The following is a 20,502-nucleotide window of genomic DNA, read 5'->3' on the forward strand; positions in this document are numbered from 1 at the left end:
AGCCAAACCCTGTGCCCTCCCTGCCATGGCCAAGCCACACCACARTTGTTCAGGAGGCTTCCTTCCCTTTCACTCTTGCTTGATGAAGTTCCCCATCTCTGAAGCATTTTTGCCCCTTTCAGGTCATGGCAAAATGCTGAAGTGCTGGAGATAAGGATCAGGGCAGTCTGAGGCTCTGAGAGGTTCTGCATGATGGAGAGCAGACTTTGCTGGGTCCTGGAGCAGCTACAGGACAGACTGGTCCAACACCATGCTCTGCCTCTCCCCTCTGCCATGCTCCACATGATTTCTCTGCCTTGATATCTTCATCTCTTCACCAACAGTAATTCAGTGCTGCAGATGAGAGGCAGCTKCTGTCCCGCCTCTGCCTTTTAAATTATGTCCTGCCAGCAAAGTAAAGCTCAATCTAATTCAAAACACCCAACAAAACGCTGTCAGCCTTGAGCCAGCTGTTGAGCAGCAAAGCTGCTTTGTGTAGGAAGTTGTAAAACCGCTCAAGGTGAGTCCAAACCTAAGGGAGCTGAGCAGGACAGGCTGCTCTTGGCACAGYGAGGATGTCACAAAGGAACAGAGACTGCAATCGCTGGGGCACTTAGCTTTCTGATGAGGTCTCGAGTGGAAAATGGCCAAAATGGCCAAAAATCTGGTGTGAATTATTACCTAAGTAGGAGCTGAAGAGCTGAGTTTGATGGAGGTGATTGCAGCTGAGGCTGTGTGAGGAAAGGGCAAGGCTTGGCTTAACCCGTTCGGAATTTTGACGTGGGGAAGCCCAAAGCTGCAACAAAGATTTCTCAGGCAAGTCTTCATAATTTTTTTTTCCTAAATGGATCCCATTAAAGGGTTATTTCTGCAATATCTAGAAGASTTCTGCATGGGCCAGAGCACAGCACAGCTTCCCCTCTCCCGTGGGTGGCTCTTCCCACCCTCGTACAAGCTGCTGCTCTCACCAGCCAGGCTGTGCACAAGAGTGGGGTTAARTGAACAGAACTAATTCACATTTATAACCCTGCAAAAGGAGGAGGGGGTGTCTTCCTTATGTCTCAGTGTCAGTGATCTCTGGATGCCTCGATACTGATAAGTGCAGAATTGTCAGTGATGTGTGGCAAATGCTGTCCTAGACARGAGCTGAGCACCGAGATGATTGGAATCGTGCCTGACAACGAGCTCTATTAAGAGTATGAAACAGGAATAGCTCTAATTGCTCAAGACCCAGTAGTCTGTAACTAGGCTGCACAGAAACGCTGAGGATAGTTAATCTCCCTCTCAGCTGGCAATTACCAATTTTGAAGAGGCCAGGAACTCTTCTAACTCTGGTTTCAAACAGACACCCACTCCAGGCTGGCTCGCTTCTCCCCTGACCATTTGCTCGCAGCATGTTGGATGAGCCAAAAATATTTCAAAACAGTACTTTTAATTCATGGAAAACAACTCTTCAGCTCAAGAAAACAGCATGGGAGGCGTGGCCATTACTTTTAAAGCCAAGAAGCTAAGGGTGTTAAAAAATCCAGATGTAGTTTCTGATGGTTTAGGAAGCATAAAGCTGATTTTTGGGATTTTCTGTCCCCTSCTGCTGGTATCTCCAGCCATCCTGCTCACTCACTTCCCTCCACACTGTGGGAGCAGCAGCACAGAAGAGCCCAGCTCCCTTCAGCTCCATGGGGAGAGCCCACTTAGGCTAAATTTGGACAAGGAAGGAGAAGGCAGGTCCTGAGGAGCTTGAGCAGCTGCTCCAAAGCTTCACCCAGCATTTAATCTCTATCTTGGAAGATGCTCCAATCCTAATTGCCAGCCCTGGCTGGAGAACAGCTCTTGGCTGTTGCTCATCACTGCCCAATCCACCCCTCCCAGCGATGGAGGGAACTCACTGATCTGAGTGAAGCATGGACTCAGATTCCCTGGTGGGGTTTCAGCTCTGGCCTGTCCAGATGGGGTTTGGGTATTTGAGGGATAAGGATTGGATGACCTCCTGCACCACCTCAGCCAGGGTGATTTATTTGAAGGKTTTTCTGTGAAGGGTAACACATCATCTGCTTAAAGCTCGTCCTGACTCCTCTGGCCTCCTTGCAGTGGCTCTTCCTAGATAATTTAATTCAATGTACATGTTATTATTCTGGCCAAGTCTAGCACCAGATATCTGCCCAGGACCTTTACCAATTCCAAAAGCCAAATGAGCCACTTTGAACATCCCTGACCTGTGCTGAGCACACAAAACACCCTTGGGGACTCCTCTGCCACGTGTAAATGCCAGTGAAATAACTGTGGCACAATCCTCTCTTACACACAGGTTGGGAAGAGATTTCCTTTGGGCTCTGGGGTCACAGGAGCCAACCTCCCCTCCAGATTTGCTGGCCCTGCTCACAGTGAATCCTCAGTGAGTCGCAGTGTGCATTTCTTGCTAAGAAATAAGTCTGTTAAAGGGGCTGGGGATGATATGTCTGATCCTCATCAGCTCTGATGYCAGCCCAGAATAACCACTGCACTGCTGCTGAGCAAAAATAAACTCTCTGTCATCATTTTCTTGAAGCATCACTTCCAAATCCTCTGCTTCCCCCGGCTGTTGCCCCTCCACRGATTTCCAGGCTGTCTGTGCCTCGATACAAACATATTTATCTGAAGAGCAGCTCTTCTTTACAGACACACTTCTCTCCCTCTGCCCTCAATTCATAAAGGTTTAAGCTGGGGTCAAGAACATTTGACATTTCCCCACTTCATTTTTGCCTGGCTGTCAGCAGAGTTGTCTCAGCAGCACTTTTTGGACAGTGTCTGAAATTACCCAGTTCTCTCCATCTCCTTGCACAAGGACTCCTTCAGCACAGATCCCAGCGGCATTGAGATGATTCTCAGGTAAAAAGGAAAAAAAAAAAACAACAAAACCCAGACTATTTAGGCAATTTCTCCTGTTTCCTTTACTGTGTATAACTTTTTTTTTTTGGATCAGAGCAGTTCCTCTCGCTGATGGTGCAGCGATGCTTTCAGAGCTCAGCACTGAATTCAGGGCTCCCTGTCCTTCCTCTCCTCCTTCCATCCAGCTTCTCATTAGTATTTCTGCCACCAAATTCCCAATTTCCCATCCCATCCACAGTGTATCACCTGCCATTGAGATTGCCATACAGATTAACAATGCCCCTGTAGATAAAGCTATAGCCAAGGAGAAATAAATCTGTTTATTTTGGACCAAAACATTGCTGCAACAGCTTCCTGATGAGTTTGGGTCTTGCTAGAAAGGCAGGTGTTATCCAGAGCAATGCAAGATCCTCAGGAACTGCCAATTTCCCCTTCTGACACGTGGCAAACACACATGCCCATGAAGCTGGATGCTCATTAAGGTTCCTTTCAAGCCAAACCACTCCGTAGTTCCACGATTCAAGGTTCCAATCTGAGCTCCTGTAGTTAAAAGGGAAGAATTTAGGCACTCTTAGCACTCCTGAAGCTTAAATAAGAGAATAGTCCTGCTCAGGATGCTTGCTGAGAGAGCAAGGCTCTTGCTGAAAAAATTCTATTTAATGAGCTGTTCAGATGAAGGACTTATTCTGTCCCTCTGCATGTACATAGTATTTTAAAAATCACATATTTGCAGTGCATTGTTCGCTGCTGTTCAAGGAAACAAATGATTCGCTTTTAACATAATCACTATCAGAAATAAGTTATTCAGCGTTTACTGCTTGGAAGTTAAAAAGGGAATCTGAATTACTTTTTAGTTCCCTCCTCCTTTTTATAATAGATATACAAGCTGCAGGGCACACTTTTATGCTCCTGTAGCCAAGATTTTGTAGAATTGACTAATAATCTATTTTGCATATTTATAAACACTTTATTATTTATTAATGGCGCATTTCAGGAGTAAATTTATAATCCTGCCATGTGATCTCAGCCTTTTAGAGAAAAAAAAAAAAACGGTGGCTCGTGTCAAAGAGCTGGAAATTAGAGCTGGCATAACAAAGAAATGAGTGAGAACGTCTCATTAGCGTGAGAGCAAACGGGCAGGAGGCTCTGTGAGAGCRAACACGCACACGAGGGGCACGCATGGAGGTGCAAAATGCAGAACATGGCATTTGAGATGTATCAATTGCTGCTCTGKTTGCTCTCAGCCCACAAAAACACAGCACAGCCCCGTGGTGGTGGAAAAGCAGCGGCTCAACGCACCCAGAGTCGCTTTCTGAGCTGCCATCGCTGCCCTTGGCCTCTCCATCTCTGTTTTTTCAACCTTCATGGGTTTTGAAAAGAGTCCTGGTGTGTSCACCTCGTGGGGTCAAGCCTGAAGATCAGATACAGGTGATTGATCACCTCTCTAGTGCTGGAAGATCCCTCACCCATTTCCAGTCTCCAACCTGGATGTCTCAGGCACCTCCCTCCACCAAAACACTTGGAAAGGGTGTCAGGAGCAAAAAGCCCGTGTACAAATGTGGCTGCTGATAGCACTGCTATTTCACTTCCAACCAAAACACCTTCTGTGTACTCAGAGCAAATCCTCTGAGCTACTTTTCCTACCTTAGCTGTCTCTAGGAAGCCCCTGGAGATGTTTCTGGTGAGGTGTGGAGCTCTGCTGGTCTCGATGAGCTCTAAACCAACAAAACATCTCCCAACCACCTTGTACAGCCTGCAGGGATTGTYCTGCTTGTGCCCTTTATCATTTTCTAACTTTGACCCTTCCTACCTCCCATCTCCTCAAGGGCCAAACTCCTCCCAAGTGCTGTCCTTTTTAAAGCTGCTCCTCCCAYCCCAGTTTTTATCCACCAGACCCTGTTGGAGGAGGAAGTTGGATGAGGAAGGCACAAAGCTGCTGATCCAGAGCTGTCAGCTTGCATAAAGACAGCCCTGAGCTGGATATTCCTGAGGTAKTCATCTTCACCAAATCACATCCCATTAAGTGCAAGTGCTGCCCCAGTGCCTGCYCCATGGCTGTGCTTCTGGGGAAACATGTCATTTTTGGCACCTCTGTGTCCAGAACTTCAAACACAAAACCCTCCAACAGCTTCAGCGGTGCTGTGTGCATTTCTTACCCCTACAAGATGCTTTCTCCTGGCTCCTTCCAGCCATCAATGAATGGCATTTCCTTCCCCCACGCCAGGGCAGGGTTATTCAGTGTTTAACTGTGTGGCTGGGTTGGAATCGCTGCACGGCTGGCTTGCTCTCCATCCTCCTGGCCTTACAGCTTGTGCCAACCTGGGCACCCCGAGCCACAGCAAAAACCTCTCAGAGCTCCAACCAGGGCTTCACAAGTCAGCCAGAGCATCACCACCCTGCATAGGGGTCTGGAGAACCCAAAACTCCCCAAACTCAGCTCAAAAGCCTGGGAACCACATCTGGCTGTTCCCGCTCCAAAGCCGGCAAAGCAGGGATGTGCAGTGAGGTCTCTCCTGGTGAGGGAGAGGTGATTAATGAGTCTGGCTCATAAAAGCTTGGAAGGAGAACTGAGGAGACCTGCCAGGCTCTTCCTCAGCAGAACAGGCACGAGGTGGGTCTGCTCCTGTCACACGGAGCTGGAGGCATCAAGGGGCTGCTGCTGCTCCGGGGCAAAAGCCTCCAAAAGGTGACGCTTCCTGTGCTGGTTTTATTTTATTTTTCTGAAAGGAACTCGGAGCAGCGTTTGGAGTTTTCTTTGATGGGTTTTTCAGAGGAAGCAGAGCAAACTGGCTGTGTCTCTCCTGACGGGGAGCAGGTGGRGAAGAACAGAAGCAGAGGGGAGAAGGTGAATGGAGCCACAGGTGGYGGCGGATCCGAGTGTAGCCAGCGTGTCATTAATGCCATATAATTGTTCCCTGCACCTCCAATGGTGTGAAAAGCATTAGCAGTAATAGCAACTCTGTTMCATTCCTATTTTGATGTGCTGTCTAAAAAAAAATGGTGAATTCTGAGGAAGGACACGAGGAATTTCAGGCTTCCTTTGGCGTTTTGTTTTTGTGCAGAGGCTCAAAACACTCCACTGAAGCCTATTAAGGGCTAATAAAAACGTGTGCGAGCCGAGGGCACCTTTTTGCAGCTCACAAATACCGAGTGCTCAGCAGCTGTGGGCTCAGTCACTGGTTTTGGTTCTCCACTGTGATTTTGTGCACCATATCTGTGACCCTCCCAAAAAAACATGAGCTGCTAGGTGAGAGACCAAGAGCCCTCGTTAGGAGCTCCCTTTATTTGTCAGKACTAATTCTGCTGTTTTGGAAGCCTTGGCACGGAGGAAGAAGGTGCAGGGGAAGAATCTGTTCTGCTCCTGGGGAGGTGAGCTCAGCCTGGTGTTTAACGTGGCCAATGCATTGAATCATGTGGCTCAATGGTTCCAGCTCTGTCCCCATCACACTCCCCTGGCTGGCTCTTGTCACTGGGGTGTCTGGAAATGCAGTGGGGCACCTCCAGGCAGTCAGAGGATGGAACAGTTTGGTGTCATTCAGCCTGGGTTAGGCTCCGGTGCAGCGCACACTGACCACGAGCGAGGGGAGCAGGGAGAATCTTCTGCTCCTCTCTCTGAATCACAGCTCTGCTTTGCCTTCCCACCCGTTTCTTCCTGCCAAAAATGCAGCTGTGGCGACACAAAGGTGCATTCCACGTGCTGCCAGCTCCCAGCCAGCGAGCCTTTATTTTGTTCTCAGTACACAAACACCTTGTTTTGGTTTTTTTGACTCTGCCCACCCAGCAGTAAAAAGCCAGAAGGATGGATCCTGCTCCAGCTGCCACCAGCACAAAGGTGGAGCTTCCCCCACTCACAAGAATTCAGTGCCTCGTGTGCAGAATGAGCTGATTTTCCTCTCAGTGCAGTACCCAGAGGGGAGGCACACCCAGGACAGGTCAGARTGGCCGTGGGGGTGRTGGGTGGGTGYTTGCACTGTGGATATTCAGGTGAGRTGCTGGATTTTGTCACACCTCAGCCCCGTTTCCTGCCCGAGGCAGCCTGCAATGTCCCCCTGTCACAGGGCATTGCCATCACTGCTGCCAGGACATCTCCTGACCCTTTGTGGGAGCAGGAACTCGCTGGGGAGGGAGAACTCGGCAGCCCCGAGCGATGGGAGGTGAGAAAATCCTCTTGTGCATATGGCGAGAGGCCAAGAGGAGATTTCACACTTTGCTGAGGCATGGTCTTTGCATGACCTACATTGGTGCATGATTTATGGGATGCAAACACACACACAGCACCTGATGGAAGGGCTGGGAGGGGCAGGATCATGGGACAATCCTGGGGAGGCTGTGCTGGCCAAAGCTGAACCCCAAAGCTGGATCCCAGCAATGCTGGGAGCAGAGTGCAGGTCCTGAATCAAGCTGGGGTGCTTGACCTGTTTGCCATCAGCTGATGAAACCAGGGACAGAAATCCTGTTTGCCATCAGCTGATGAAACCAGGGACAGAAATCCTGTTTGCCATCAGCTGATGAAACCAGGGACAGGAATGGCTCTCCCTGGGCGGCCTCTGAAAGCTGCTGGAGGCAGGAAGAGTGGAGGAGCACCGATGGTGGTTTGTCCAATGCACCTCAGTCCTCAAATGAACAGTTCAGCAGAGAATTTGGGCTGTTTCTGCTCCCCCAGCTGTTCAAGCTGTGCTGTGTCCCTGATGCCAGGCTGTCCAGGATTTGGAGATGTTCTCAGGGTGAGTATCATTGTCCTTTCAGATGTTACAGTGTCACTGAAAGGCCACCAAGGGCCTTTCCTTCCACCAGGAATGATGGTTTTTTTTCCATGCCTTGTCTCCAGAGCATACAAAAACTCTTCTTTTTTTCCCCCCTTTCCTCATGCCATTCCTCCTCCTTCAGCTTTTTTTTTTTCTTTGTCTTTTCTTTCATCTTTAGCTTGTGAAATGAATTGCTAATAATAATCTAGGACCATTTAAAATATCCTCCCAAACTTAGGGAATATAGCAGGCATAGGAGAGCTTTTCCTTTCTCCTTGAGCACAAAACCCAGTCAGTTTAACTCATGTTTTTTAGGACTCSTAGGTGTTGAGGTGATGTGATGGATGGAGTGATGACGAGGTCTGAAGGGATCAGTGAAAATGGCATTTTTGCAAAAGATGGAGTATCCAAAGAATTCCCTTATGCACAAAAAAGCCCCAGATAGGTTTTTTTTTTTCCCTCACCTGTGTGAAGAAAGAAGAAACCTGGAATGGTTTGCTTGCCTCCAGTGAGAACAGCAGTGGGAGTGCTGCCAGTGGCAACCAAGGCAGGGAGGGCATTTTTGGAGGCACCAAGATGATCCAAGGGCTGGAGCAACTCTCCTGCAAAAACAGGCTGAGAGAGCTGGGGTTGTTGAGCCTGGGGAAAAGCAGGGGCCCTGGAGACCTCATTGCCTCAYACCTAACAGGGGCTTCTGAAAAAGAGGGAGACAGACTTTTTAGAGAAGCAGGGGAATGTTTTTAGACAAGGGGGAATGGTTTTAAACTTAAAGTGGAGAGATATAAATTAGGTATTAGGAACAAATTTGTTATTGTGRGGGTGCTGAGGCTGTGGCACAGAGTTTTCCCAAYCCTGGAAGTGTTCAAGGYCAGGCTGGATGGGGATTTGAGCAGCCTGGACACTCGTGTGTGTATTCCAGATTCAGCTTGAGGCTAAAAAGCATCAACTTTGCCAAAAAGGGGCTCATTTGGAGCTGTGAATGTAGGTTGTGCTGAAGAACAGTGACCTACATTTCCAGGTTTGGAACTGCAGAATAAAGAAAGYCACAGCCATCGAGCCCCATGATGTCCTGCTGCTGTCCCTGCCAGGGGGGAAACCAGCCTTSAAAGTCCAGAAAAAGAGGGAAATGGCCTATTTTAGGGAAAACTGCGGTGCACTGGGCTGGTTTGAAAGCATTGCAGTKTGCAAGCCAGGATTGTGTTTGTGCTGGAAGGGCTGTGGGCACCCTGGGCTGTGGGTGGGAATTGTCCATCTCATCCTTCCAGGKCTCACTGCCACTGGAAAAGTTAAAAGTCTTGCCCCAGGCCAAGCTGGTTGTCTTTATCACAACCAAGAAGAGAGCCAGGATCTCTCCCCAGGGAGCACGAAATGCTGAGAGCTGCTCCTCTCTCTGAATCACAGCTCTGCTTTGCCTTCCCACCCGTTTCTTCCAGGCCAATGTTCTGCCCTGCTGCTGCCTTTGCCACTCCTCAGGCTCTCAAGCACCCAAAAATCAAAACTCTGGCTGGGAAGGGTTTGAAAAGACCCCAAATTAGGTTTGTTTGTTTATTCGTTAATCGTTTATTGTATTTTATATAACGCTGCCTCCTAATTAACTTGAGTATCTCGGTGGATGGCTATTCACACACATCCCTGCACACCCTGCCACCTGCAAGATCTTCCAGTTTGGGGTTTGGAARTGAAAAATGAGCATGGACTCAGACTCAGACTCAGGAGCTGCAGAAAAAAAGCCCTCTTTGAAGGCACAGGAGGCTCAGAGGAGGATCACAGCCCTCTGAAGAGGTGTGCTCAGGTTGCAAGGGCATCACACGAGAGCCAGAGCTATCCTGCCTGCTCCAAGAGCATCCTCCCGGGGTGTGTTTGATGCCAGAGAGCCGGAACACGCCGGATTTCGGGCTGTGTGCAGGTCAGGAGCCAGGGCACAAACAGTTTTCTGGCTGGTTTGGGCAATTAGCAGCCCTTTTTGAGCCCCCAGCAGTATGTTCTGCTACCTCTGTGCAACCTGTGTAGTCTTAGCAGGCTTTTCAGCATTTGCAATTGCCAAAGCCTTAGCAGGGGATCAAGTGTTAGATCCCCTGTTCACCTGCCTTGACGTTAACTGAAGAATTATTAGTATAATAAACATTTAACTTGTTTTTTAAGCCTTTGGTGCAGAACATTTTGTAGGATTTGACTGCAAATCCGAACCCTGTGGCTTTTGTCAAAACACTGAGTGCTGAATTCCCTGCTTGCCTCCCTTCTGACATCATTAATGATAATAATCATCCCCCACAGCTGCTAATCCTCTTTGCAAAGAGCTCGAGAGCCGAGCTGTCTCTTCTGCCCTGCATATTCTGCAGTCATCTGTATCCATTTGATATGACCATGGAAACGACCTGGTGGGGCTTCAAACTGATGGGAATGGCCGTGGAGGATGGAGACAGCAGAAATGAGTGCTGGTCAGGGGTGGATTAACCTGTTGGTGAAATGTTTAGTGGCTGTGGAGTGGATGCTCCTTCAGAGTGGGGTTGGCACAGCCACATCCTGCTCTTCATGAGAGGAAAATCGTGGCAGAAAGCACTCAGCAGAGAGAGGACATCCCCTGAATCCCATCTCAAAGTTTCACACACCCTAACTCACTTTTATTTTTAACACGGGCTGGAAACACACCCAAGCAAACAGAGCCTGCGGGTGATTAGCCCRACCCAATGCTTGAAAAACCCATTTATTTTTCACATCTATCTCCTCTCCATGTGCGGGTGTTGAGCCTCMGCTCATTTCATGTTTCCCCTCTAAAGTCCCCTCAGACTGGCGCTGAAGTGGTGATTGCAGCTTCTCTGGGACAGCCTTTGCCACGGGYTCACATCCATCAAGAACCAGTTATGGTGCAAATTCAGCCTCACAAGAGAATGGCAAGACCTCAAATACTCCCTTGTATAACAGTAGCAGGGAGCTTTTATTTAATGTTCTCCAGCAATCTGTCTCCAAGAGCTTTAACAAGGTGGGCTACTGTGTCTYTCTTCCTTTGGAAAATCAAGAGCTGCAGCAGAAACACTAAATTATGTCCTCAAGTTCACACATTTGAAGGGCTGCCTAGCACCACTTGTGATGAAATTTTCAGTTCTGCGTGCCTCAAGTTTTCCRTGGGAATGACGGGATTTTTTGCAGGTGTTCTTGACTGAGAAAAAAAAAACAAGGTGACCCAGCCTGGAAATTTCAGACTTGTTTCACATCCACCCTCATGGAGCCCACAGCCCCACAGAGAAGGGGAGCAGCACCAGGGGATGTTGGATGCAAACTGTGATGGCCACTGGGGCTTTTCTCCCTCGTGTGGGTGGATGTTGGACAAGCTGGAACATTTTCAGCCATTTCAAATTCTCCCTCCTTCGTGTGCCTTTGTGTCACTTTCTTTTCTGTGAAATGTGTGGTTTTTGTCTCCATTCCCCAAAAAGACAAATGCTGAGACACAGCAGTGGGAATGCTTTTCTGCCTGGGATGGGATTAAAGTGGCAGAGGGATTTTGGCACATGGATTTTCCTGCTCGCAGGTCCCCTGCCTTCTGCAACAAGTCTGTGCTCCAAAARAAGAGCAAATTTGTCTCAAAGTTTCCAGCTGCCCCCTGACTCAGCTTTATGGCAACTATTGAGGTGTCCAAAAGGAAACAGCTTTTCCTTGTGGTCAGTAGAAGATTCCCRATCTGAGTGCTTTGGTACAACCTTTCCCCATTTCTCCCTCCTGGTTTATCACAGCCCTGAGACAAGCTCTWCAAGGCTCATTCTTTCTTTTTCTTTTTTCTTTTTCTTTATGAAATGCCTCRTGGTCCTTTCACCGGCACACTGTAAAACCTGATCATAAATAATTAAAACTACAGCTGTCAAAATAAACAGCTGAAGTCCATTTTGGCAATGCTGTGAGGTTTTATCCTCGCAGGCTTTGCGGGGGCAGTTGGGTTTTTGTGTGCTGGCAGCCAGRGCCTGGCACTGCCCTGCAATCAGCAATGAGTTTCCCAGTCATTAGTTCAAATTAGAGCAGCTCTGATGACAAGTCCATGGCAACTCCAAAGGCTGAGCAAGGTGCAGGCTGGCCCTCCTCGCCAGCACAGCAGAATGGTTTTTATTTTKATTTCTGGCCAGAGGAAGGGCACAAAGCACTTGTGTAACGCTGTGTTCGGATGGGCTGGCAGCACCAAGCACGTGGCTTTGGCCAGAAAAACAGAAATTCCAGCAGAGCCAGCAAACTGCTGGATCTGGAGAGGCTGGAACCTCCAYGTGTTCTGCAAACCACGATCCCTTTGTGCCCTCTCTTTGGGCTTCATGTCAGATCTGCCTTTTCYTCATCTCCTCCCTCCAAAACAAAACTAGGGAGACAATTTTCCTGCGAGGAAATGGATTTGGGTGATGAAKTGGTCCAGCTTAGAGAGCACAGGGCAGAGTGGGGCAGAATTTCCATCTGCTGGGRGAAGTTTCCATCTGCTGTGGGAGGCTCTGGCTCTCAGGGTCTCTGCTCCCACCAGCACAGCAGCAAGAACAAGCTCTGAGGATCTCCTGCACCTCTTGTTCCTCTCCCAGCATCATGATTTACCCCGAGGAGATTTTCCTCCCTGGTAAAACAGTGAAAGCCCTGACCCAGGAGCCATGGAGGAGGTGAAAGTCAGATTTGAGAGCAGGATGTGAGCTSCAGGTAAGAGCTGAGCTTTGCAGGAATGGCTAAAAGGGTGCTGTGAGCTTGCACTGCTCTTTTCACAGGGCATGTATCTGTGGGCTTTTTGAAGCTGCAGCTCTTGAGCCTGAGATTATTTGGGATGCTCAGCTTTCATTAATACAACAAAAGCTGTGAGTTTCCAGCCCTCGTGGTTACAGAGGAAAAACTTGAAAAGAGACCCCGAGAACCAGAAAAACCGTGGTAAAATTAAAAATAGATGGCAATACAGGAGGATTCCCACAGGTATTGCTCGAAAAGAATTCCCTGCCACTGCCTGATCTGTGTGGGGTCACTCAGACCAAGCCACCCCAACCCTGCAAAGCCAAAATGCTGTGCACCAGCACTTTGCCAGACTGCAGAGCACCCATCATCGCTGAAAACACCCAGCTGTGTTTTTAAATGCCTGAAATTCAGCTATGGAGATGGTAGCAACCCCCTCCTAGCCTGTGTTCCTTCTCTGTGGAGTGAGGATAACAGCACTGGCTCATTGTCACAAATCACATCGAGCCCTTTGTGTGAGGTGGAGGGGATGTTTCTCGAAGAACCTCAGGCATTTTTAGAAGCATAAGTCCTGGTGAAAATCAGCCTGCAATTAGTCTTAGATGATTTTTGAAATTATTATTCCTCTGCTGGAGGGTGAGGTCTCATCCCTTACAGGAAATCACTGCTTTCACTCCAAAATGGGAGTTGCAAAGGTTTTCCCAGCTCCTTCCCAGCCCTTCTCCAGGTCCTGGATACCTGGGGCTGGACACACATTTTATGAGTCCAGTGTCCTCATGGGAGTGACCTTTGCTGATGCTGCTGCCTTCTCAGCCAGGAGCTTTCCAAATCACTGCTGCTCTTGGATTTCTGTCCCTTCGTGGATCTGGCTGAGCCCTTTGAGTGGCTTTTAAGTGCCACCTCCCCTGGGACTTGTTAAAGCGCTTTATCAGTGCCCATCTTCCTCTGCAGGGATGACCTTTAACTCATCCCTGCTGTTGCTACCTGACTCAGATCACCTTGGAAGAAAGGTTGCCATGGCGATTTCATATTCAGCTCAGCCAAAAAAACCYAGCTTCTGTATCTTATTAAATGCTGCCTTCTGAGGACCCTGCACATGGAGAGCCAAGGCCAGGGGTTGCTGMATTCACTACAGCAGCAGTTTGGTCACCAGGAGTTTCCCTGCCAGCCAGCCTGGCTGTTCTTTACCCCTTTTGCCAAGCCAAATGGGTTGTTTTGGTTTGTTTTGGTTTTTTTTTTGTTTTTTTTCCAGGTTGGGTTACAAGCTGGGGGTTTGAAGCCATTAGTATTACTATGAAAACACTCCTCTGCAAAATGTCAATCTGCCTTTTCAGGGGGATTTCTCACCGCTCTCATCTAAACTGCGCTGTCAAATGTCAGGAACGGGTGTTTAATGAGGATCAGTTGGAAGCCTTAATTGGATGGGTATTCAATGGGCTTCCTTTTTTTTTTTTTTAGTTGTTGTTTTATCCTTGGGACTGTGTTTTCACAGAGATCCTCGTTAAATTTTAGAAGCTAATCTCCGTTTAAACGACAAGCTTGGGGAACTGAGGTCCTTGGGGGCTGTTGTGGGGTCTCATTGAATTCATGTGGAAGGCAGAGAGAAAACCCATCCAGAATGCTTCTGTGGGAGCATAGGCAGTTCTCTTCCTGCAAAAAAATCAACAGAGAAAACAGTCTAAAGGCATCAGTGTTGTGGAAGAGATGGAGAAAGAGCCCGGGTGCTGTCTCAGGATTCTCTTCTCCACTGAGAATGTGACCACAGAGACACGAGGAAGGGGACCAGCTCACAGACACGTCCTCTGCAYTCATCTCCAGAGGGGTTGGGCCCCCAGCAGCAGGCAGCAAACCCCTGATCCTTTCCAAGGCCAGGAACCTCTCCAAATCTTCATAATCCCATAAAAACAGCCAGAGACAATGTCCTGCAGCCGCCTCTGTGGGCCTCATTAGCTCCCTTCCATCCTGCTGTCACCTCTGTCAGAGGCAACAGGTTCTGCACAAAGTGATTTTAGTGTTTCTGTCACCAAGCACAAAATGCATCGTGCTCTGTCATCTCAGAAATTACAGCTGGAACCCCTCTGAGCCATCCAAAGATTATCCCAGCCCAAATCCAACATCCTCACCCTAACTCCTGGCGTGTGGTCCTGCTCCCAATCCTCTGGCATGTGCCACGTTTCTGGCAGACAGATGTACCTGATGGGGAAACAGCCACTTGGCAGAACCCCACAGCAGCAGGGAAACCCCCCTGCACTTTATTTTCTGTGCAGCACATGCTTCCTGACAGGAAAACCTTTCCCAAAGGGATTTATTTCTCCATGTGAACTCAGCGTCCTGAGCACCTTTACATCAATAATTGTTCTTTGATTTCCCCCCCCCCCCCCCCACCACCACCCCACAAAACAATTTATAACAGATGATCGTTAAAACATCCTGGTTTCCTCTAGTCGTGCTTTTACTGCGTTTTTAATTAAAACCTCGGGAAGACCATAAAAGACACATCACAGATGTGAATGTTTCCATGCCCTGTTTCCTGTTAAACACCCGTAAATACCTGCACACCCTTTCAGCTCCTCCCTGTCCCCTTTGGCCTGTGGCACACCCAGGGGTCCACATTTCTRACAGACCCTTTGCCTTGGAGCCAACTCCTTTTCCAGCACACATGCAACACCTCCCCTCCATCCCTAACTGCCTTTCGTTTAACACATGCAATTACCAAAATTACTCCTTCCAAATATAAACCACAGAATGTTCAGAGCTGCCTGGCTTCTCGGATGGTTTACAGCCAAGAAATTTGTGCCCTCCTGGTCTCTCCTGGGAAGCCCAGGAGGAGGCTGGCACGCTTGTAAATCTGCCCCTTTCATAAAATGCTGAGAAAAGGCGGCGTGAAAGCCGTGCTGGAGGCAGGTGAGACGCACAGGTTACAAATCACAACGCCTGCCCGGTCATTTCCAGCCATTTGTTATGGTGTCTTAAGTCAGCAACCTCAACAACTCCCCTGGTCTCCAGCCAGGAATRAAAGTGCTGAAGGAAATCAGGCCACGGTAATTTCCCCAAACCCCAGAGCTAACATGCATGGCAATTAATTAATTTGGTAGAGAGATGGTTTTTTTTTTCTGCTATGAGCTCTCCCAGGGGCTGCCACAATAGCCCATCTCCTTGGCGGCCATCCCGTGSCTTTAATCATGTGTCCCACACAATTCTGCAGGAAAATTCAGCAGAAACGTTTCTAGCGTGGTGCCTGAAATTCATCCTCTGAGGCCCATCTTTCCAACAGAAATGTGACCTGGAGAAGGGGATGAAATCGTGGTGCTMCCAGGCTGCAGGTGCCTCTTGATTTCAGTGAAAAATCCCACCACACGCTGGCTTCCCCATGCAAGGAACAGCACAGCATGCCAGGCCTTGGAGTCCTTTGGGGCTAATTATTTGTTTGGAAAGAAAAGAAAACATCCAAGTCTGGGACTTGTGGTTAATAAAGAGCTTGTAGGAGCAAAGTTCATTTTCCCTGGAGTTGTTTTAGTCGCAGAAGAACTTCAAGAGCTCTTTCTCCAGCTTCCTTGAATTTGTCATTGAAAGTTGCCTGAATTATGCCTGCAAACATCTTTAAATCTGATCACAGATGGAGCGTAAATGCCATGTTATTGAAGTTGAAGGACACAGCTTACTTTCTGGGGAATAATACATCGGAGGAAACTGATACAGAACTGCTAGGATGATTCTTGTTTTGTTTTCTTTTAACCATGTTTCCTTCAAAGYTTCCATCCACAGCACAATACTTACCCACCCCCGTAACTAATTCATTATTTTACAGCAASTAAAATCAAACAGGAGACAAATGATTGTTGTTTAGTGCCATTAGTTTCAATGGTTTTGCACAATATTTGAGTCATTGGCTCTCGCCTTGCTTTGGAGGGATCCCAAATCTGGATGAATCTACGCGCATTATAAACCATCCATGGGGCCAGGCCAGGCCTGCCTAACAGATGGARGTCCATATGCTTTGGCTCTGCACCCATATGGAGCACTGACATGCAGTCCAGGAATAGAGCATGCCTCTTCTCCTCTTCCTAGCAATCTCCCATCCAAAGTCATTTCCAGACACGAGCTCAGTTAAGCAACTTCATCTGGAAGCGGTGCAGCAGGACACGACAAGACTGATGGTCCAAGCATAATATTTTCCTTGCTCTGTGGTTCCTGCTGAAGCCTGAATTGCAACATTTTCTAGAAAGCAGCGTGTCAGGCTTTCCAGAGCGCTGCTTAAAAACCTCATTACGCTGCTATAATGTGCTTTAACCTTTGCTGCCCGGGTCGTGCGAGAACACCGAGCGCTCCTCGCCGCCGCAGCTTCTCCAGGCAACCAAGCCAGCAAATAGCTGAGGCTATTTCACAATGCCTGGGAGGTTTTGTGTGCTGGAGGCACAGGATTAGTGTCAGATGGGCTGCCACCATCTCAGCACAGGGGGACTCGGATTTTATTGCTGGCAGCGCTCCTCCGGCAGCGCCCATGGGTTTGCTCTGGCCGGGCACTTTGAGAGGGGACAACCCTCCTGGTTGCTTTTTGGTGTTCAAGGACAGTATTCTTTCCTAATCCATGCTCAGACTGTGCTTTTCTCATGGATACAACACAGCAGATACAGCTCACTTTCTGTTTGAGCATGTGAGCAGTAAATTCAGTGCAGTAAATTCAGTGCAGTAAATTCAGAGCAGTAAATTCAGACTGCACTGTGCAATCCTCAAAGAGTTTGGAACCTCCTTTAGGACAACATCTCCCCAACTATCCCTGGTGCATGTCCTCCTCCTGCCTCTGCCTTCCTTGGGGGGTTACAGATGGCTGAAGATTCCTTCATTTACCAAGCAGGGGMTATTTCCAGCCATGCTGTCACTTCAGGCTCAAAATCTCGGCTCGTGCACGAGGTCATGGCAGTGGGAAGGGTCAGTGAGCTGATCCTGGCTCTTGTGGAGACGCTGGATATTTGCTTGGAGATGATGTGAAACAGCCAAARGCATCAGCCTTCAGCTGGGCTGTGRAGGRRTCCATCCTGTGATGGCTTTGCTCRTGCATTGGGTTAGATTTGCTGAGCAGGAGTTCATCAAACAGGAGCTATTCCAGCTGCAAAAAGGAGCTTCTTGCTGCTAATACTGGGAGAGAACTCCATCCTCTTGGGTGGGAGATGATTTTTTTATCATTCAAGCCTCTGTGCAAGGCCTTTCTCAGTAATTTATTTGCATACAGGGGTGATGTGCAACCATCTGGGGGGTCAGAAATGAGACATGGAGTCCATTCCCTGCTGCTGGTGGCCTCTCCAGCCTGGAGCTCGAGCTGGGAGTGGCGTGGTGCCCACACCGAGGAGATGACCAAATGTGGAATATGGACATCTGTGTGAACGTGAGCTGTTCTCACAGAGAAAAACATTATTAAGTGACAGTGAAGAAGAGGAAGGCTAGGAAGTGTTTGATGCGATTAAAAGGACCCCAAAATGAAATTCTGCTGTGTGGTGCTGAGGATAATAACATTTAGAGATGAAAATATGTCCTAATAGCGTTCATAAATATGAGAAAACTAAAAATGAAAGCAACCAAAACACCAAAAGAGCTGAAAAATGTATTGAAAACAAAGCATTACATTAGAGACCATGGGTATGTGCCTGGTTTTATCTCCTGACGTTGAGGAGCACTCTGGAGGAAACCAAACCACTTCCCTGCCATCCCCTGTGGGTCTCTCCAAGCTTTAAGCTTTAATCTCCATAGTTTTAAGCCTCTCTAGCATGAAATTGGATTGTTTAAATTTTGAAAAAGAATGGTGGATAAAAAAACAATATCTATGTCATGATTTGTAGATGATGCAACCTTTTTGAGACTATTTYGCACAAAATTAAAAATGCATTTGTATTGGGATCAACTGAAATAATTTGTATAATTTAAGTGAGACTGACTGAAGTGGTCAGTGTTACTCCCAAGAAGTAACCAAAATGCAATGTAAAAATGCAAACAACTTTCATTACACCTTGAATACAAAATATTATGTCTTTCTGGTCTGCAAGACTGGCGTCTCAAAAAAATAAAAAATCAGTTTTTTCACAGGACTAAAAAAACCCCCTCAGGCAGCTTGAAAAGAAATTAAAAGGTAATTAGAATCCCAGTGACTATTTGCACTTTGCTCACTAATTATCTGGGCTGTGACTGCAGCAGAGGTTTGGTTATTGACCTGGCTGAYGGAGAGTTTGGGGGAAGGTGACTGTCCCTCCTCCAGTCCTCTCCTGTGGCACTGGGAGGGAAGTGGAGCCCCTGGGTGAGGGGCTGGGGGCACCTTGGGTTTGGGATTTCAACCCAAATCACCCGAGTCAGSTTTAAACAAGGCAGTGCAGGCATTAATTACAAAGGATCTTGGCAGGGGAGCCTGTGGATCTTCAGTTTGACCAGGGGAGATGTGCTCGGTGCCAGGGCCAGATATGGGCAGGATCTCCCCCAGGAGAACAGCAGCCATGTCAAAATATAAATATAAATATAAATATAAATATAAATATAAATATAAATATAAATATAAATATAAATATAAATATAAATATAAATATAAATATAAATATAAATACATAAATTAAAAAAAATAAATCTGCCAAAGCTGCAGCAGGCTCCAAGGATAGGGTGTAACCCAACAAACCATGGTTAAAATGAAAAGCCATTCACACAGCTGGGCATATCATCGTGGTGTGGGCACCAGGAAACACACACAGTCCATATCACCGAGCTGCTGCACAGGGAAAATGCCCCAGGAGGAGAACACTGTTTGGCCAGAAGCACCTTTTAGACACTGCCCCAAAAAGCCACACTGGGAAACAGCCCCGAACTCTGGGTTTAGGCAGGTGGAGGCTCAAGTTTACCTCTGTTTTGCCTAAGTTTAAGTCACTTGTTCCCTTCCAGAGGCCTTTTGGCACAAAAGTGCCTAACCCATGGGAGGGAGCTCCGCATCCCAGAGCCACCAGCACCACCAGTTTGGACTGCTCTTCTGGATGGGATGGAGGAGGGAAGAGCAAGGGGAGCCGCTGCTGCCATTTGGGGCAGTTACCCACGCTCATGGTGCAACAGAGCACCTGCATCTCTGCCTAAGTAGCATCAATGCTCTCTTTTGTTTCCCTCTTGATGACAGAAGAGCCTTAATTGGGCATGAAGAAATCCATCAAGCAGCAGCCTGGTGCAGCCGCGGGGTCCCCACAGCATCTGGCAGCTGCTGTGCTGCTCCATGGCTGGCGGCTGCCCCAAAATAGCCCAAAATCATCCACTCACCCCAAGCCCTGCTGCAGGAGGTGAATCTGAATCTCTGCTCCTGCTGCTCATGAGCAGCACAAAGGCTTTAAACTCGCCAAGGCTTGGTGGAGCCAGGTCCCAGCTATTTGCTGGTAACTGAGTTGATAAATTGTGTTTCCAACCTGAGGAGCTGCTCAGAGAGCCAGACCAGAGGGCTTGACACAACCCACTAAAGCAAGGGGAAAATTCCAGTTGTTTTTGTGCATATAAGCACAGCAGAGAGCAGCCTGCATGGCAGCAAGGTGAAATGGGAGCTCAGCCGGGGATTTCAATAGCTGCAGGGTCTTGCTCATGGTTTAATGCATTTTTACAACAGGGGTGAACAGGACCCATTCTGGGAACAGAAACATCATCAGCAATTTCATCCCCCTGAATAATTTGCTTGTAACTTGCCTGTGCTTTGATGCAGCAGCTGCTTCAAGGGCACCAGGAAAAAAAAAAAAAACCCTTCTCCCATGCCCTTTCCACCCCTCAGCACAYTCCTGCTGTGCTGCTGCAGCTTCAGCTCAATAATCTCTGTGGGCACAGCGAGGACCTGCTGATGGCTMTGGGTGTCCCCCCAAGGTGGGCAAACCCAGCCTTCCCCTTTCCTTCACCAGCAAAGGGGGTTCCAGGGTCCCCCCATTTCATCCCATGGCATTTCATGGCCTTGCCTCCCCTCTCACCCTTGTGCTCGATGAAAACAAACACAGAATAAAAAATAAAACCCCTGCACATTCATTTAGTTTCCTCTATTTTTATTGAAAAAGAAGGTTTGCTAACAGCAATCAGTACCATGRCCCAGACCCCTTTGATACAATAATTGGCTTTAGCAGTCCCTGCAGCTCCACCCCTGTGCTGGGGACAAACCTGGAATTATCTGGCTTTAAGAACCACTCCTGAATCACGGGATGCTCCTTGGGATTGCAGATTACTTCCACCCTACAATTTTACA

This window comes from Malurus melanocephalus, unplaced genomic scaffold, assembly GCF_030028575.1.
Source record: "Malurus melanocephalus ecotype Western Australia unplaced genomic scaffold, MMel_1.1 scaffold_58, whole genome shotgun sequence".
Lineage (NCBI taxonomy): Eukaryota > Metazoa > Chordata > Aves > Passeriformes > Maluridae > Malurus > Malurus melanocephalus.